Here is a 19,379-nt window from a genome sequence, read left to right as displayed (position 1 = left end):
GATTGGGTGGTGGGGGTGGAAAATATGAGAAAACAGAAGAAAAATGAAGGACCCATCTCAACTCCATTGCAAATGTGAGAGGTCACAGAAATGCAGAGTACCTTTAACATGTTAGTCCAAGCCCAGGAAGAGCAGGAAGCAACAATATGAACTATTCAGTTCTGGTTTTACTGAAAATGTACTTGAATTAGTATGAAAACCTTGTCCCTGATCAAAGATCAAGTCTCATTTTATAACATCAAGAGAATTATACAGAAAGAAACAGAGCATAAAAAAATTGTGAGACAAAGACAAGCAAGAATACAGATGACTTGTTTAAATGCAGCCAGGAGTTTTGCTAGTGAATACTGTTGCATATAAATATACCATGAAACTTTTGTATACTTTCAAATAGTCACACAAAAAGCACAGCCCAAACCACTTGACAAGCGTAGTCCAAGAATTTTAGTTACTTCTAAAACACAGCAGGTCATTGAGCAACAAAATCATTACTTCACTATCAGCTTCAAGCATTAACATTACAGCTCTCCATTTCAGTTCTTGCATCTTCAAATGAATATCTTAGCCTATCTCGGTTAACATCAAGCTATGTATCCTCACACAAAGGAAAACACAACCTCCTTGCTCCAGAACAGACTGTTAATAGTCAAGAGATATGGACACTAAAATGAGATGGTGTCTGGAATTAAAGCTCCTTCTATGGCAGTATCTTGCCAACTGTTAACTCCAGTTAAACTCAGTGTGTCTGTTCAAAACCCTCCAAACATGATACGGAAATAGATATGAAGCAATCTTTTAAATAGTTATTGTTAGCCTTTAGCCCATCAAGCCCTGGACTTAGACTCCATTCAGGAAACAACTCATGGCCACTGCAGTTAACACCACATGTGCCAATTGTTTTAATCAAAGAGCCCAAGTCCCAGCAGGCTGTACCCACCTGCACAGCACTGAGCAGTCTGAGGACGTCGCCCTTCAGAAAGGCTTCGGGCTGCAATGGGAGGGCCTCACAAAGACACAGGCAAATGGTGTCTAACAGGGATTCTGGCTGCCACAAAGACCCAATAAATGCATGAAGACAGATATGTACCTGCCCTGTTCCATGGGTTGCTCTCACACTGCTTTCCAGCCTCCTGTTTGGCAGCTAATTGGGCCATGCTCATACCCCACTGCCTGATTAGGAACAGAGGAGGTTTGGGCAGGGGCCACTGTGGACCTGGCGTTCAGCCCTGCAGTGTGGCACCCGAGAGCAGTGCACTGGAGAAAACAGCGTCCTGAGAGACTCCCTGGGCTCATGAGATTACCAGAAAACACAGGCTACCATGGACAACATCAGGTAAGGGAAGCCACTGGGTGGGAAAGTGAACCGGCTGAAAGCCTCAGAGTTAAAACTGTTGAAGAAACACCAGCTGGGAAGATTTAAAGCTCACAATGCAGGTGCAAGCAATAGTATCACCAGGTAACTGTTCTCTACCAAAGCTGGTTTTGTAACACTTAATGAATGTATGCATATTAATAGATTTCATTTAACTCATTTTCATAGTTGCATGCATGTGCTTATTAGAGGAGTCTGAGTAATGGTTCAGTTTTACATGAGCTGCACAGAGGAAATGGTTTTTTCCCTACTTTCTTTTTGTACGCTAGATCAGCTACAGAATGTCTTTACATGACAGTCTTTCAATTTGAAGGAATGAAATGAATACTTAAAAGACTGATTCATTGCAAACATATACTTCAGCCCCTTCTCCCAAGCAAACTAACCAACCCACCAGAAACCACCCCAAGCCTCCTAAACACAGCTGAAAGATTTAGTATTATCTTTTGACAAAGCATAACAATTTGGCAAGTAAAAGGATGCTTCATTCATAGTGACATAGTGAACTGCAGTTTTCCAGCACTCCAGACACAAAGATGATGATCCATGAGTATTACAAGAAGAATGTCCTGGAGCACAGAGGTTAATGAACATCCAAACCACGATCTGCAACAACACTACATGGACTCTCCCTCAGCACAGCAAACACCACAAATCAAAATGATGGAAAACTATAGACAAACCGTAATAAACTGCATCATTTCGTGAACATCACAGAGTGTGTATAACATGAACCAGAAAAATGACAGCAGCACCACATCAAAGAAATTCTTCACAGAAGCTCAGAAGAAAACTGGTTTAAATCAACTGAAGCATACTAAAGGAACACTAGTACACAAGCAAGCATTCTGCCAACAGCATAAATGAATGATGAAATTTCAAAGTCAAAATGCAAAATTGGGCAGTGAAATACCATATCTGCAATTTCAATACATGTATCTCTGTTTTCCTGATTTCATCCTCAAGTACTTTCCTCATGCACACACCAAAATGTATTATTGCTACTTTATATGGAGTACTTTTTCTCAGGTTAGCTGCCAGAAGAAGAACAGTGTGAATGCTGAGTTCCTGATAGCCCAGTTTACCTTAGTGATCAGTTATCTCAGAGACCCACAGCGTGGATGCTGCCTCAAGCCACCTCCACTTGCTCACATGCAAGCTTAAAAGATTTACATGGGTTCCAAGAATATGAGGAAAAAGAGAAGCACATTGGACCTGGCTTCCCACCAAGGGTGAATACACACATAACAAAAGGGAATATATAGAGAACAAAAGGACAAAGATACCCAGCTGCTTTATAGGCATATAGCAACATGTGCTTGACATGTCACATATACAGCTTATTGGTACATGCTGACATGTTCTGGGACTAGTTTCAGCAGACATGCACAAAACACAGTGATAAATTACTGCACTGGTAAACACTGTGAAGCTGAAGTTATCAAATACAGCCCATAAAGTATAAATTGTCAAAAAACCCTCCCAACTGACAGCACTGTATGACCTGCATTTTGCTCTCAACAAAGACTCTTTGGAATTCCATTTATAAATACAGTTCTGTAAAATAGGTCAAGTCTCTGAGTTTCCAGGAGATCTGAGCGATTTGTGCAGGAAGGTATACCAAAGCTAAGTTAAAAAAGAAAAAAATCTCTCTAAGTGGTAATTCTGTATGGATGTTTCTTATTTCAGCCTCCTGAATCCCAGCTACAGCACGTTCTGCTAGAATTGCAAATACAGGCTGAGGTGAACAAACATGCTTTGGTAAACAAGTTCTCTGGCACACAATGTTATGTAGGTGGGGTCTACCCAGAATGTCAAGAGTTCTTCCTCAAATTGTAGAGATGAGCAAGAACACAAGGACCCTGTTTGCATTTTCAAGCTATTTACTGGTATTCTAGTCAAAAGAAACTGAACAAGGGCTTTGGTTTGGGGTGTGTATGTCCCCTTGCAAAAGGCTCACAGGCTTTTTCCAAAATAAAAACATTTTAAAGGCAGCCTAGGATCTACAGAATTGGCCAGATTTGTTTTTGCTATTCTATTAATATTTCCAACAAACTGTTTATGGCAAAAGACTCATCAATTCCACTAAAGCACTGTTATGCACCAACTCAGAGCAGAAAAAAGGTAGCAACAATGAAAAAAACCCAACCTACCAAAGTAAGAAGATGTATCTTAAAATCCAAAAAGGACAAAGATTTAAGACAAATGTTTCAAGAGTTTATTATTTGCTGACCTTACTTTGCTTACTTGTTTATCTAGCCATTTCCCAGGTTTGCCAGATTTCCAATGCTATTCCTGACCCACAGAGAAGATGTACATTCATCTACTAGTCAGAGAGTCTGATTTTTGTTCTCCAAGAACATTTTCATTCTCACATTTTCTGTCCTGGGAACTATGGGTAAGTGTTTGAAGGTACATGTGAGTCTGAACTTTTAAATGAGTTTCAGAAAGGATTTATATAAAGACACATCAGCAATATTTTACTTAAAGATGCATATGGTCATCTTATACCAGGTAAAACCAATACAACAAGCAGCAGGTACAGATCATCTTCTGGACTCCAGTAAACTAATTTTTTCTTTAACTTACCTTCCTTTTTATACTATGGCAATCTAGCAGAAGCCAGATAATGGAATATTATAAATCTAAGTATGGAGCATAAGCAACAAGTAAATAAGTCCATCTAATCTCAATACTAATTCAAGACCATTTTGCAGCTTTAAAAAGGAACATGGCAGTATTTAATATTTGAGGTCAATAGTTTTTTGATGTTAGGTGTTGTGGTCTTGCAGGGTAGGGACAACATGGAATGAGGCAAGATATTGTAGATTACAGCATGGAACTTGACTACCAGGTAGGAGAAATTACCAAAAAATTGTATCTATTGACATTTAGATGTACATACAGCCATTTTAAAAGGGACAGTAAGAATCAGATTATTTAAAAAACATGGTATTTTCTTGAAGTCCATGTTCAAATTACTCAAATGTTTCATATAAAGATGTCCCTGCACACAATCCAAGCTACTCTTGGATATATCAAGAGCAAGTCTTATTCCAACTACAGTTTTCTCCAACAATGCTGTACAAATTAAAGTAGTTTTTGAAGATGACAGCACAATTCTAAGTTCGCACAAGAACACAAAAGAGCAGAATGTCAGAGTTTTCTAATTACATGGCAATCTTTGTGTCAACCTGGTTCATTAAATGTTTTTATAAATCTTTGAATTGAAGAAAAAATCTTTTTCTAGAAAGGAGATAAAAGATTTTGTAAAGCCATGAGAACTCAAGATATACATCTCCTGCACTATAGCTCTTGAGAAATACATTGGTTTTGCATTGGTATTACAATATGGGATATGTATGGAATCTGTGTAACATTCAAGAAGCTACCAACAATCAACCTCTGTTTAGATGCAACTGCAGTGGCAGTGAGGATCTCCTAACTGGAATGTGCACTGTGCTAGTGGATAATAACAGGAGCAGTGTTGGAGGAGGGTACTAATATCTCTCATTCTTGGATGGTCTGAAGCACACCCCATGCAAGCACTCAAAAATCTCTCCGTGTCACAGCAGCTCTGTTTCTCCTCAGGTCTGGGATGAGTCAGCAGCAGTTTGCTACACCAAATTGCTTCCGATTCAAATGTACCTTGCATTTATTTAAAAAGTGTTGCGGTAACAGCCCTTCAAAATACCCACTTGAGAAATAATGTTTCATTGTTCACCTTTATGTAACTGTGGTTCTCCCAGGCCTATGCTGCTCTTTTTTTTTGATTTGTTTGTCACCAACTTATGCCTTCCCGAAAGCGGCTGTTGCCACACCAGAACCTCAGGGAACCTCAGAACCTGCGGTCACCTCCCCTGGGGAGCTGGGAATGTCCAGCCAAGGGGTCCTCACCACACACCTCTGTTAAAATAAAGTTGGGATAATTGTGCACATTTTCATCCTTCACCCATCTACCTCCCCTGAGCGAGTCCAAAGTCAGAAAATACAACCACTGTTTATTTCTCACTCTTACAGGAATGATGACTAATTTTGAGAAGAGAAATGCAGAAGTAATCAGGATTTTTTTAAAGTCACAGTAAGGAGGTTGGCTGTTTCTACTGCTGACTCCTATTTCCAGCTTTCCTATACACATAATTGCTAAACAAAGATTTTCATATACACTTTATTGCATACATTTTGAACTGTCCTGGTTTCAGCTGGGATAGAGTTCATTTTCTTTCTATTAGTTGGTACAGTGCTGTGTTCTGGATGCAGTCTGAGAACAGTGTTGATAACACATTAATGTTTTAGTTGTTGCTAAGCAGTGTTTACCCTAAGTCAAGGGCTTTTCATGTTCCCATCCTCTGCCACGGAGCAGGTGCACAGAATCTGGGAGGGATCACAGCTGGGACAGCTGACCTGAACTGGCCAAAGGGATATTCCATACCTTAGAGCGTCACACTCAGCATACAAACTGGGGGAGTTGGCCAGGAGCCACCAATCCCTGCTCAGGGATGGACTGGGCATCAGGACGTGATGAGCAATTGTATTGTCCATCACTTCTTTCTCTTGGGTTTTATTCCGCTCTTTGCATTTTCTCCATTATTTTTATTGTTATTACTTTTTTTCAATTATTAAACTTTTCTCACCTCAGCCCATGAGTTGTACTTTTCTCCAATTCTCCCCTGCGTCCCACCAGGACAGGGGGAGTGAGCAAGGGCCTGGTTGGCTCCTGGGGTTAAACCATAACATGAACCTGCACAGTTAAACTTGGGCCACATCTTCAAATCTGTTTTATTGGAAGGATGTCCCAAGTCACACAAGTCAGAGCAATTTATGGGATAAACAAGAGGCAGTAGAACTTCTATGAACTAACAAAAGAACCAGTGGTTGAGTGACACAAAAAGTGAACAAATAAAACATCAAACACCAAAGAAAAATACATTTTGGACATTTCACATAAAAGAAAATTTGAAAGCATTAATATGCGAATCATGGTGGACAGGTAGAGCCAAACTATACTTGTATGACCGTTAGAATTGTGGAAGTATGGAAACAAGATGTTGGGATTATTTATTTAATTTACATGGGATCATGTTCAGTTCTGTTTTACTGTGTGTCCAGGAAAGTTGAGAGGAGAGACCATGACTTCCTGTAGTGTCTGGAAGGAGAGAGGAAAATACGCAGAACTTGCACTCCTTTACTTTATAACTAAAATAATGATTGTTATTTTGAGATTTTCTTTTGTAAAGAAAGAAACCACCCACCAAAAAACCCCAAACATATATGGGGGGGAGGGCAGCAGGGACAAATTTACTACAAAAGTAAGTAAATCAGATACTAACAAAACTTTATTCCAGAGAATAATTGTTAGTATCTTCTGAACATGTAAATTGTGGAATTTATCTTACATTTCATAACCAGATCCTTTTCTTTTCCAAGTGTGGCAGCACATGTCACAGCTTTAATTCAGAGGAAGTTCCAAACTGATGGGCTTCCCACAGCAGGGTAGGTGCCTTTGCCACCCACCCTGGATGTGAAACAAGTCAATGGTAATCCTTTAGCATCACTGCTGTCACCAAGGGTGAACACCCAAAGGTTCAGCTGTCTCCTGGGAGTGGACTGCAGCACAGCATTCCCCATTCAAAACAGCAAGGGGAGGCATTTCAGTTCATTGCTGAGGTCACCCACGTCAAGCAGCTGCTCGTCCTGATGAAATGGTTCAGTTAAAATGTTCTACTGTCATTGCTGTGATGAGCCACGGAGAGAAATCCACAGCTGGAAGAGTCTGGATCCAGCATCTGACCTTTCTACAGTGTCAGCAACTTGTGAAACAAAATCTGGACCATCCCACGAATGGGCTGAGGTTACAGACCAGAAATGGAGACTAGGTGATCTTTAAGGTCCCTTCCAATCCAAACCATTCTGTAAATCTGAAAGGATACACTCTCCTTAGGTTTTAAATTGCTGTTTCCCACCATGGTAAATCCATTGTCACAGCACAATGGCAGACAACAAGATAATGACAGCCAGCAGAATCTGAAGCCTTGCAAAAACAAGCCATTTGCACTGACAGGGCTAATCAGTTTAAACAACAACAAAGCCATTAAAAACCACCTACAGCACCAGGGTTATTTGTTTGATATCTCAAATCTACACATCAAACAGCTAGCAACTTGGAAGTAAAACCAAAGAGCCTGAGCAGAGAATCTACTACCATGTGGTATCTCAGCAGTCACATGGCATAGGGAGCAAAGGCCTGTGAATTGACAGCACTTTAGTTTAGTTTAAAGTTCTTTTATTCAAAATTAGATTTTTTTTACATTTAAAAAAGGCAGTGGATCCTTTAGATTTGTTTCTAGACAAATGGAAAGCAACCAGTTCAGAAGAAAAGTTGACTAAATGTCATTAAATGGGAGGTGGGGGAGCTCAAGGATGTAGCAAAGAGAACGTGAACACAGGAGACACCAAGGGGGGAGACAAGAAAGAAGCAGCAATTCCTCTACAAAACAATACAACATGATAATCTGTGCTTGTGCCCTGTAAAAACAAACAAAAGCAGCAGAAGATTTATTTGTCGAGACAGGTACAGAATGTGAAAATATAGTCAAATTGCTAGCAATAAATATAAAATCTGCAAAAGTACATAGTTATGAGAATCAATGCGGTTAAGGTAGAACTATAATGCAAAAAAACCCCAACAAACTAGCAACAGAAAGAAATCCTTATTATCAATATATTTATAGCCTAAGAGCCAGAAAAACCTTCTGACTCTACAGAGAGAAAAGCTGATGAGGGATGACACCCAGAAGACCATAATGTCTAGGACATCAGTCTACACCAAGGGGGTCAAATGCAAGCAGTGACTGGCATAAATAACAGTAATGACAGGTAAGATTTCAGGAGGAACAGGAGAGAGACACAGAATGTGAATGGAAGTGTGTGCACATCTGCACAATGGAAAAAACCCTAGTAAACAAATCAAAGCAACAAAAACCAGGTAAGAATATTAAAGACCCAGTGAGTCAGTTTAGCTTCAAATTCCTGGAGAAAACAATCCAAAACAGATCAATTAGCAGCACCTGGAAGATAATCCTAAGTAATAGACAAAAGAGATTTGTTAAATCAGATTGCTAACTTCCTCTGACAGCCTTCCAGAGAGGTAGGAGAGAAATCACAGATGTCACACCTTCCCTTTAGAAAAGCTTTGAAACTGCCTTGAGATATTTTAGCAACCAGGTTACAGAAGCAGGAAGAATAAATATTAATTCTAGATGTGAGAAACAGAGGTTAAATATATCATCATCAGGACAGGGTAGTGATCTGGAAGAGTGGAGTGAAATGTAGCAGGTTATATGCAAAATATTGCCCACAGGCAAGAAACATCTAATATGGAAATACAGGATGGGAAACAAGGCCTCAGACTACAGCAGGTCACAATGACAAATGTCATGCTGTTCTAAGACAAATATTGCTGTGAGATATAAAATAAGAGTGGAAAGCCTGAGCATAATCTGCTGAACTCAGAAAAGTCATTCTACTTCAGTCTGTTTTTGTCTGAATATCTAGGGCATGGTGGTCCTACCTGCGCGGGTCTGGGGAACAGAAATAAGAATGAAAACTGTCTGGAAAATGTGACTTATGGGGAAGTGGCATGGACAAGCTAGTGTGGGGTAGGGCGGGGGGAGCCCACTTGAGGGGTGGCTGTTATCCTGGAAGACTACTTCAAAGAGAAGGGAATTGTCTCTTCATGACAAGTCCTAATGAGCTTAAAAAGAGCACAGAAAAGGTTCAGGTTAATAAGCACTGGATGAGGAGAGACAAGAACATGGAAAAACTATTGGAAGGGTAGTGAAGTAATGGAAGAGATTTCACCAGGAAAGAGCTTTAAAAACAGCTGAAGTGAACATTTCTTCATAAAACACAGATTGCATCTTTGGGGCAGAGACCACTTAGAGACAGACCTTACGGCTGGGAGCAATGGTTGAGGAATGCCATGGTGGCAAACCAGAAGTGAGGGGAGGAAAAAGTGGTTTAGAAACACAGAGAGAAGCTCTGAGGGAAGTCAGGTGACAGGAAGGAAGCTGGGAAAAACAAAGATTAAAAACGAGACTGCCATTTGCAGGGAGAATCATTTCAGAGGTGTGCTACACTTTAATGAGCAATGACTTAGAAGGATGCACCTGAAGTCAAGAGAAAAGACAGGCTCCAGGTGCTTGGATCTACTCTGGCTGCAGTTTTTGTTTCAATGTCTACCTTAGCAAATAATGCAGTGCAAGAAAAGCATATCCACAGAGAGGAAGAGAGTTGATGCTGAAGATGCAGCACCACATGACCCATGTTGGCATGGCAGGCTGTGTGTTTTGCTTCAACCCAGCTTTAGCCTGGTCCTGTGCCTGGATCGGTGCTAAGAGCACACTGGAAGAACATCTTCCAATCTTACTTCATCTGAAAAGAATCCAGCTCATGTTCCCCAGGATCCCCCAGCAGAGTGAACCACAATGGATGTAATCCAGAAGCTCGCTCCTGAACTGAACTAATAATGTAAGAGAGACTCATCTGAAGCCAAGCCAGAGGAATCCAGGGACCCGCTGTGACATCCATGTGGCAGAGACCAAAGCAGGACACAGCAGCCATAGCAGAGCAGAACAACAGTGCTTTCCTCCACTGTTACATTTTGCAGCAACAAGCATGACTGGAGTGACAGTGTTCACTCTCTAGACACCAGGCACTGACTGATTTGAGACAACATATTGACGATTTTAACTGACATCTGATGTGACATATGGACATCTCTGGTAGATCTGTAAATACACTGCAACAACTATCACAATATTTTAATTTAGCAACTGCATTTGCTTTAAAATAACATTGCTAATAATCTGTCCTATTTTTCTTTCTTTTCTTTAAATGAGGACCTATGTCTAGGGACTTTCTGACTCATAATTAAAACAGCAAAACCAAAACTAAGGGCCAAGCACCCAAGTCATCAATCTTTTCCAGCTGCCGAGTCATAGAGCAGTAACCAAGACAAAGAATGTTCTAGCTTCTCCTTGCCACTTCCTAATATCAACATATTTTCATTTCATAAACTTTCTTTTCCTAAAGAAGTGTCAAATTGTGCACATGTCTGTGTGTGTCCCCTGTCCCTGTTTAGATTCTGAGCTTCAAGGCCATCCTCTGTTCCTCATGCTCTGTAGCTTCTGAAATATTTAGCCCCTTCAGATTCCTTCTCAGGGACTGTTTTGTTTCTTACTCTGTGCACATCACAAATCCAACATGGTTCCCTGAATAATTACCCAGGATTTGTCTGAGTGGTTGATGATAAAATTTCTTTCAGGTCATTTCAAGTGACGCTCCTATGTAAAACAGTAAACTGATTTGTGCATGCATTGACAAGTCTGCAGTTTAATTTTTGAGTAAAACCCTGTAAGGGTTATGAGATTCCTCCTTCTGCCTCTACTTCCATTCTTTATAAATAAACCCACATTTTATGTGTAAAACCCCACAAACAATCTCAACTAATATCAACAAATACAATTAAAGCATTTGCAGAGAAATTCAAGATACCTTTTAATACATGAGAGAAACTACAGGAATCTGGTTTTATTCCCAGATAATTAAACAAGGGGATAAATGGCTGAGGGCATAAAACATAAGAATATCTTAACTGAGGATCTGAGCCAGCTTGTGTTGCAGACAGGCATTATTTACACATTCTGGTGAAGTACTCCACAGATTTAACATTTTAAGGCAGTTCGTGAATTTCTAATGTCAATTCACATAAAATGTGCTTAAACACCCAGATGCTATGACCAAAACTAAATGAATAATAAATCTGAAGTTCATCTGAACTGGCGAGGTTAAGTCAAGTTTCTAGTTTAAATTTATATTGCCTTGGATGTGTAAATTAACATCCAAGCAGCAAAATTTACTTTTAATTGGCTTGGATCGTAGATGAACTCTTTCATTTTTAGTCTGCCCTCTGATTTTAATTGGGTAGAAAGCTACTGTAAATATTTTCTTCTTTCTCACCCCTTCTTCCCAAGGTTTTTCATAAACAAGTTTATTGTTTAGCTGCTGTGCTCTAGACCCCACACACCCCAAAGCAAAATAGAGAAAAAGTATGTGTTCAGATTGCTACAGGGCAGGACTTTATACATTTTTTCATCACATACCAGCAAACAACTTGCCTTCCTCCAAACAAATTGATCAATGCAACTTATAGTGTCTTTTTAGCTTTGCTTCTCATCATCTGTAAGGAGAGAAGAGTAGGCTTGGAAACTTGGGCAAAGGAACCTAAACAGATTTGCTCAGCAGTCTCCAAGTCTCTGGTCAACAGCTCTGTGCTGTTCAAAGCCCAAGTACAAGTGCATCACTGTTCTCTCATTTAAATGTAGAATAATTCTAGGATTCATGGCAATGCCAGCTTAAACTTAGCTCTAAAGAAACCCTTTGTTTTCAAATAAATCAGTGCCTGGTTTTAGATAATTCTATAAAGAATCCTATTCATCTGCCACGTAACCTATTAGTTAACATGAAAAGAGTGCCAAAGAGGCAGCCAACCTCCAAAAAATTGTGAAGAAAAGTGAAGTTAAACCAATCTATCTGGCATATGCCTTTGGAGTTACATATAATGTGTGTGGACACACACACAAGATGTCAAACCTCATTGCAAACAGCGCTGTTCATTCTTGATACAAACACTTTACACCAAGACAGCTGAAAATTTTGTAGCACACATTCTCTCACCAGAGCACAGTAATTGTCTGGTTTTCTGTCACTGCTCAAAGTGTCACATCATTTTCAAGGGACACAACTAAAGGACAGTTTTGGGGTTCCCTCACAGAGAAACTCTGTTTATTATCAGGGCTCTGAAAACAGAAGGATGGCAGGAAAGAATTGTTAGTCCCAAGTACTCCAAAGACAACAGATATTCTCTTACCAAAGGCTGATTTGGGAAGATGAAATTTAGAAATTAAAATAATAAAATGCAGCTTTTTCACTAGTCTGAAAAATCTGTGACCCCTTTTAAAGAGCAATTGATGAAAACAAGTTAATTATTTACAAGATATTTACCATGAGTACTGGGAGATTAGATTACCAGCATTACATTTATTGCTTAAATGAAACAGGAGTGTCTAGTATTTGAAAAAAAAAAAGAAAAAATCAGGAGGCTAATTGGATAATTGGATTCTAGGCTATCAGGATCCACTATGATCCCAAATAACCCCCTTCTGTTTCACTTCTTACCTGTCATAAAACATTGCTATATAGTCCTTAATGCTACATTCTCTTTTTACTTATCTTTTTATGAAAACATAACTTTTTTCTTTCCCCTCCACCCCCTCCACTTTAATAAATTCAAGTTGCACCACTGCTATGGCAGCAAGGAAGCAGAAGTCTCCTAGTTCTTTGATGCACTTGTCTTCAAGTCATTTGACAGTCTGGGTACTTTCACCAGGTAGTTTTTACTTCTGAATTGTCCTAAGTTTTCTCTGTTTTGTAGTTTTTGGCAGCATTCCAAACTTGTAGACCTAATGCATCTTTCTTTTGCAAAGTATGATTAAGTCCCATCCAAAGGGAGTACAGGAGTTATTTTCTTCTTTAATTACCTCCTGTCCCTCCTCTATGCTCTTTCCAGCATTAAAGGAAAACACATACCATAAACTGGAAATTCTACCGTGGTTGACTAAAAGCATTCATTTTCTGAATGCTCAGTCCTTACTTATTTACTAAATTTAGTATAAAACATATTTTAGGGTTTGATAGTGATCCCAGTTCATAAATACCTAACACTAGGAATCTACAAACAAACAAACAAAAATCTAAACCTAAACTATTATAATATAAACACACAGTAGTTCAGAGTCATGCCAGGTACACTTACATCCCAATGCATCCAACATTCCTTCACCTAAGCAGGAACTACACGGGGTATGGAAGAGGCCAAAACACAACCAGTCATGGGCTGCAGCACATTCTCTAGGTGAGTTGGAGGTAAGTGGATTTGTTTTGTGAACCTTGAGAAGAGGCTTGAGGGGCACCTAACAGCAGCCTCCCAATGTCTTGGAGAAGAAGCCAGACTTGCTGGTGCATTGCATGAGAGGAAAATCCCAAGGATAACTGACCACTAGGACAGGGTGTCCAGGGGGGCTGTGGAGCCTCTGTCTTTGGAGGCTTTCAAAACCCAGGCAAACACAGCCCTGAGCAGCCCTGTCTGAACACTCAGGGTGAGGAGTTAACTCAACACCTGCCAAGGCTCCTTCTAACCAGAACAGCAGCATGATTTAAGATGTTTAGCCATGAGCAGCACTTACCCCTCCAGCTTATCTTCCTAGCTGAATCCAGAACTATCACTGTAATGCAATATTATGTACAATACCATGGGACAATATCTTCACAGGTGCCCATTTTCTCACTAAAATACCAATTTGAGGACAGATTAATTATGCAAAGCTCTAAAATAGCTATCAAGATAGTTACTGAAAAATAGATCTGTGTTTCCAACTCATGCCTTGTTTTAACAGCAAAGTTACAAGGTTTCAATAATTGGCACACAGTTTGCATATATTCAAATATCAGATTGTGTATCCTCTATTATACTGATAAATAGTTGGGATTTACTTCAGTTGCATGGCTCTTCAAAAAACACCCACATGGGGGTATAACTCCGTGGGGCACCTGCTGCATTTGCAACACTGAGTCCAGGATGTGAGGCAGAGCTTTCCTTGGTCCAACGTCTGTCCCAAAATACTTTGCAACTAACAATATAGTGAAGATGTTTTCAATAGTTCTGTTTCCTTGGTTATTTCACAACAGTGAGCAGGAGATGGAGAAGTACCATTGAAAGAAAACGAATCCTGGGCTGGAAGAGACAGCAGCAACAAAGCAGCATGATGGTGCCTCACGAGGCAATGGAAACATGTTGGTCCTGCTTCTCTTCAGAGGCAAAGGATCAGAAGCTGGTACGCCTTTGGTTTACTCCCAGAGGAACATAACAGTCTGTAAAGCTGTGCAACTTCTGCACTGGCAGTATTTTGCAATAGTGTTTGGCAAGACACAGCACTAGCAGCTTGCCAGTTGCCCTCACTGTTTCAAACAAGACTGCCAAGAAGTAAGATGTGACATCTCTTTGAATGAAGGAGCTGGGAAATAAATTTAGACATCAATCTTGCTTACCCACACTCCCTCAACCCCCAGGTGCTTTCCTGCCCTAATCCACAGAAAAACTGTAATTGCAAAGCAAAGCATTTCAAATATGAAGGAATAAGGCAGTTCCCTCTCCTGCTCAGGTGATGCTCACAGGGTGTCTGAGAAACTGGAGTGAAAAGATCACATGAAGATACAACCCTACTTCTTCCTTTGCTAAAGAGCAGGGAGAAAGAATCCTAACACAGAACTGGGCAAGGGAATGGAGTTACAGGTCAGGACACCAATACACAAATCTGTGGCAGAGAACATGAAAAACACCATCTAAAAACCTGCATAATATAAAACTGGCAGGGAGACATTTCTGACAGTGGTGCGCCAGGATGGGGACTCCTGCACTGGAAATGGGGCTTTCTGGAAGGAACACTGGACACTTTCCCTACTTCAGCTTGCAGGTTTGAACTTCTAAACTGGGATTACAATCAGCTGTCACCACCCACTCCAGATCTCTGAGCTCTCTGAGATCTCTGTTCTCCTGGGCCCAGTTCTCTCCTAGAGAAATTAGTCAAGTGGTAATCCTCTCTTCAAACACAGCGGATGTCATGGAAATGCTCACCTCTGATAATCATCACCAGAGAGCAACCACCAGATCCCAGCCCTCCTCCCAGCAGGACACACACTGCTGTGACAGAGTCACAGTTCTGCTGCTCCCTTGTGCCAGCCTTGGGCAACCTGCTGCCTCTTCCAGCAGCTGGCAACACAAGGAGCCAAGTGTGCCCTTCTGCTCGCCTCCTGCAGCCTCTCCAACAGCTGCAGAGGTGACAGAAGACGTGGGTTTGAAGCCCTCAGGCACAGGAGGCCAGGTTTCACCTACCAGAACACAGCCTGCTGCTCAGACAAATCCCAGCAGCAGCAGCAGCTCCCAGGGAAGGCTGAGCTCTGGCTCCTCCTTGGGCAGTGCTCCCAAGAGGAAACACACAGCTGCATTTGGAGACACGGCCGATCCGTCAGTGCGTGTTTACAATTGCCTGCCAGTGCCCTACTTTCTTCATCTCCTCAGGGCTTTGATGCTCAACTACAGCAGCTCTAGATAAGGTGCTTAAGAACTTTCTGCTCAAAGAGGGAGATCCAATATGTTTGAGATACTTTCAGAGTCAGGCAGACACAGTGCTAGGTGGTTTGGAAGACTTTGGGGGAATAGATTCTGTTTGAGAATTAGGAATGCAAGCAGGAACCTGATTAACATATTTTACAATGTTCTTACAGCACGTGGAAGCCCTGCACTTCTACTTTGGAAAGTGTGTTTACTTTGTAGGACATTTTACCATATGGATACTACTTAAACTAGAACAAAATGAATCCTTCAATACAAACACTCAAAGAGCTAACTTTAAATAAAAACAACATATTGCTTTACTATGGCTCAGTCTATATAAGTACATACATTATTTACAGTAGTTTCTAGTTCCTTGGTCTACAGAAAAAAAATATTATAGCAGAATAACTCTTCAATGACTTAGGGATGTCCAAAAATGAAGTCACAAAACCAACCACCACTGACTTTCCTTTTGGGAAGTGCACATTCCTTCAAAATAACATTCTTCTTAATGACAACTTAGACAACCAAAACAAAAACATAATTTGGAACTGCAAATATGTGTAATCTGAGCTCTACTTCCATGCAGAAATGCAGGGTATTTGTGTATGAAATGGCTTGTAGCCACGGGACAAAAAAGCCCTAGTTACTTGCATGCAAATTATAAAACTGAAACCATCTGGAGAATGATCTGGGATATAGGGAGGACAACCCAGGAGAGAACTGATGTGTGGATGTGGCTGAAGGATCACAGCTTATTAGCAGCTTATCCTGTATGGATAGGAAAGAAAATAGGATTTGACATACCCTCTTATACAGTGATGATTAACATGAACCTGCAATTAGCATGCATGGCATTTGAGACTGACAGATGATTTCCATCATAAACCCTAGATCCCAAGAGATACAAGAGATGCTTTGCATCTAGTTTCATTTGCTAATACCTGGGTCATTTTATTTAATATACTTTATTTTTGGCCCTCAGCATACCCTACTGAAATATTTTGTTGCTGGGTCAAGTCAGCTTTGGAGGCTTGCAGCTACTCCAGCTAGCTAGGCTGAAGCAACTCTGCATATTAAAAACCACCCATCACTATTTTAAACACATGCCATTACAGTCAAATTATCCACCTACTTGTGGATTGACTTTAAACAAGTCAAAAAATTAACAGAGTAGTGGTTTTAAAGTGCTCATATCTTAAAACTTGAACTATTAGCTCCCTGCAATACATTATTTTATAAGCAGAGTGGACATGGAACCATCCAACTACTGTACCCCCATAAGTCTTCTGAAGTTTTCTGTTCAATGAGACTTGAACATCATTTGTCAGGCTTCTTAGAAAGATACTTGTCCCTGGAGAATGAGAATGCACACACTGATCATAAAAAGCAACAACTCCTATGGGTTGTTGATTATCAGGATGAAGATGCCCTCAGAATAACACAACCAATGAATTACACATCTTGCAGCACTCTGGATGCAGCCCATGTATTCACCAGTCCACATAACTTTCCCTCAGGAAATGTTTAATCCTCTTTGAAGATTACAATAGATACTGAATTTATTAGATTAACATGAAAGAAATTAAATGCGAGGGCTGTCAAGATCTATTTTGAGTGTCCAGTATAAATGTCAATGCTATTTCAAAGCTTAGAGCTCATAATAAAGAGGCTGCAGCACTTACTGGAGAGAAATACAGAGATCACTAACTGGTTTTTGCTGCCAACTAGTGCATCGTTGAAAGCTCTTCTGCTCTTCATACAATCTCAAAAATTAAGGGAAAGAGCCTGACGGAATTCAGATTTAAAAAGAAAAGCTCTGCAGCAGCATGTAAATCTCAGCAAGGGGATGCCAAGGAGCTCTGACCAATGCTCACAAAAGCACTGAGGCAGACATCCAGCAGGTTACAAAGTCATGCAAGGGAATATTACTGGATACTCCTTCAAGCTCGACCACTTCTCTCCTTAATTCAAATCCCTCAAGTCTGAGTCAGAATTTTACCTTCCCATAAAACATCTGTGCAGGGAGCACTAATACTTTGCAACTACTGCACAGGAGGAGGAAGCATTATTTTAATTCTCTCCCTGCCTCCAACCTTCTCTCATGCTGAAGGTGTTTAAATGAGTAAAGAGACAATTCCAGCCCTTGCCTCTCTGGCACAGAGACCACCACACAGAGGGACTGCAGACCCAAACCGCGTTCACAGCTCTGCCTCTGCAAGGCACAAAGCAAAGCTAACCAGGGTCTCCCCATCCTGCTGGGACAGAGGCAAACGACTCTGGAAAAGGACTCTTTCACGCCCAGCCATTCTTCACCTCTTAAATGTCTGATTCCAGCACACCTTTACTGTCCTTATGGAGTTAAGAAGCGGAACTGAAATGGAGTTTGGTGGTGTCCGTAGTTGCAGCTCAGAAAGCAAACCCTCCCACACCGAGCCAGCCATGCAAAATAAAGCGTAGTGCCTAAAACTACATATACACGCAGTAAAAACATTAGGGCAAGAGTACTAGCAGGAGCCAGTAATACTGCTGGAGAAGGGTGGGAATTAAAAAAAAAAAAAAAAAAAGAGAGAGAGAATATGAAACACTAAATGACTTTAAAACTTTTTTGCAAATACAATATCTAAAATTACAGCGGCGGGGGCGAGGGGAGCAGAAGTTTCTGCATGTTTGTTTGTTTACTCGCCTGCGAGCACTTTGCCCCCTGTCCGTGAGCGGATCCCGGAGCCGCCCGCCCACGCCGAGCGCCGCTTTCCTGCGGGGGCGCCTGCAGCCCCGGCCCCTCCGCCGGACCCGGCCAGGGCCGCGCCGAGCGCTGCCCGGGACCGCCGCGCCGTGTGGGTGGTTCGGGTGCGACAAAAGGGAACCGAAACGTCCCCGAGTCCCGTGCCCCGGGCGAGTCCCGTGTCCCCGGCCGAGTCCCGTGCCCCCGGCTGAGTCCCGTGTCCCGGAGTGAGTCCCGTGCCCCCGGCTGAGTCCCATGTCCCCGGCTGAGTCGAGTCCCGTGTCCCCGCGGCCGCGGAACCTCCGCGGCTCCGGACGGGCTCCCTCTACCCCGGCCGTGGCGGGGGCACGGAGCCCCGGACGGCTGCACCCCGCGTACCTGCCTCCCTCCGACCCTCCGTCCCTCCGCCGGTCGGGGCGGGCCGGGGATGTCCGTCCGTCCGCTTGTCCGCCCGCTGGAGTTGCCGCTTCCTCCTCCCTGCCGCGTCAGCTGCGCTCCTCCCGCCGCGGCCGCGGGATGACGGGCTCCCCTCACGGGGCTGCGCCCACCCCGGGGCGGCCACGGGCCACCGCCGCTCCCCGCCGGCTCAGGCGGGGCCGCTGCCGCTGTCGGTGTCGCTGTCGGTGCCGCCCCCGCCGCCGGCCCGCCCCGAGCAGCGCCCCCCGGGCGGCGGCGGCGGCTGCGGGGTCAGGCGGGGACGCGCAGCCGGCCCCGCTCCCGGCCGGGGCCCCGCGGCTGCCGCTGCCCGGGGGACCGCAGGGCCTGCGGCTGCCGGCTAGCGCGGGATGTGCGATCCAGGCACGGATTACCGCGATCCTCCCCCTAAACCGGGTGCTAATCCCGGGCGATGCTATCCTCCCCACAGGCGGCACCCAGCGGGCTCCGGGAGCCGACGGTGCTGCCAGGCCGGCGGCAGGGACTGTTCCCATCGGGACGTACACGGAGCCTGCCCAGCGCCGGGCCGCTCCCTCCGCTGCAGAGCTCTCACACCCTGGCACAGAAAGCAACGACGGTTTTCGATACCGATATTTTATCCACCTGGGCGGCAA

At 42.6% G+C, this 19,379-nt stretch overlaps 1 protein-coding gene across 1 annotated transcript in view; it reads right to left on the bottom strand.

The window, feature by feature from the left end:
- Positions 1 to 18,923, bottom strand: part of SGK3 (serum/glucocorticoid regulated kinase family member 3) — a 55,442-nt gene extending 36,519 nt beyond the window's left edge. The window contains exon 1 of the mRNA XM_058816755.1: positions 18,709 to 18,923. The gene's annotated coding sequence lies outside the window, so the exon portion shown is untranslated. The remainder of the gene's footprint in view (positions 1 to 18,708) is intronic.
- Between the last annotated feature and the right edge of the window lie 456 nt (positions 18,924 to 19,379).

Source organism: Ammospiza caudacuta, chromosome 1, assembly GCF_027887145.1.
Source record: "Ammospiza caudacuta isolate bAmmCau1 chromosome 1, bAmmCau1.pri, whole genome shotgun sequence".
NCBI classification, from domain to species: Eukaryota; Metazoa; Chordata; class Aves; order Passeriformes; family Passerellidae; genus Ammospiza; species Ammospiza caudacuta.
Note: the sequence above shows the minus strand (reverse complement) of the source record. Positions and strands in the feature narration are given on the sequence as shown.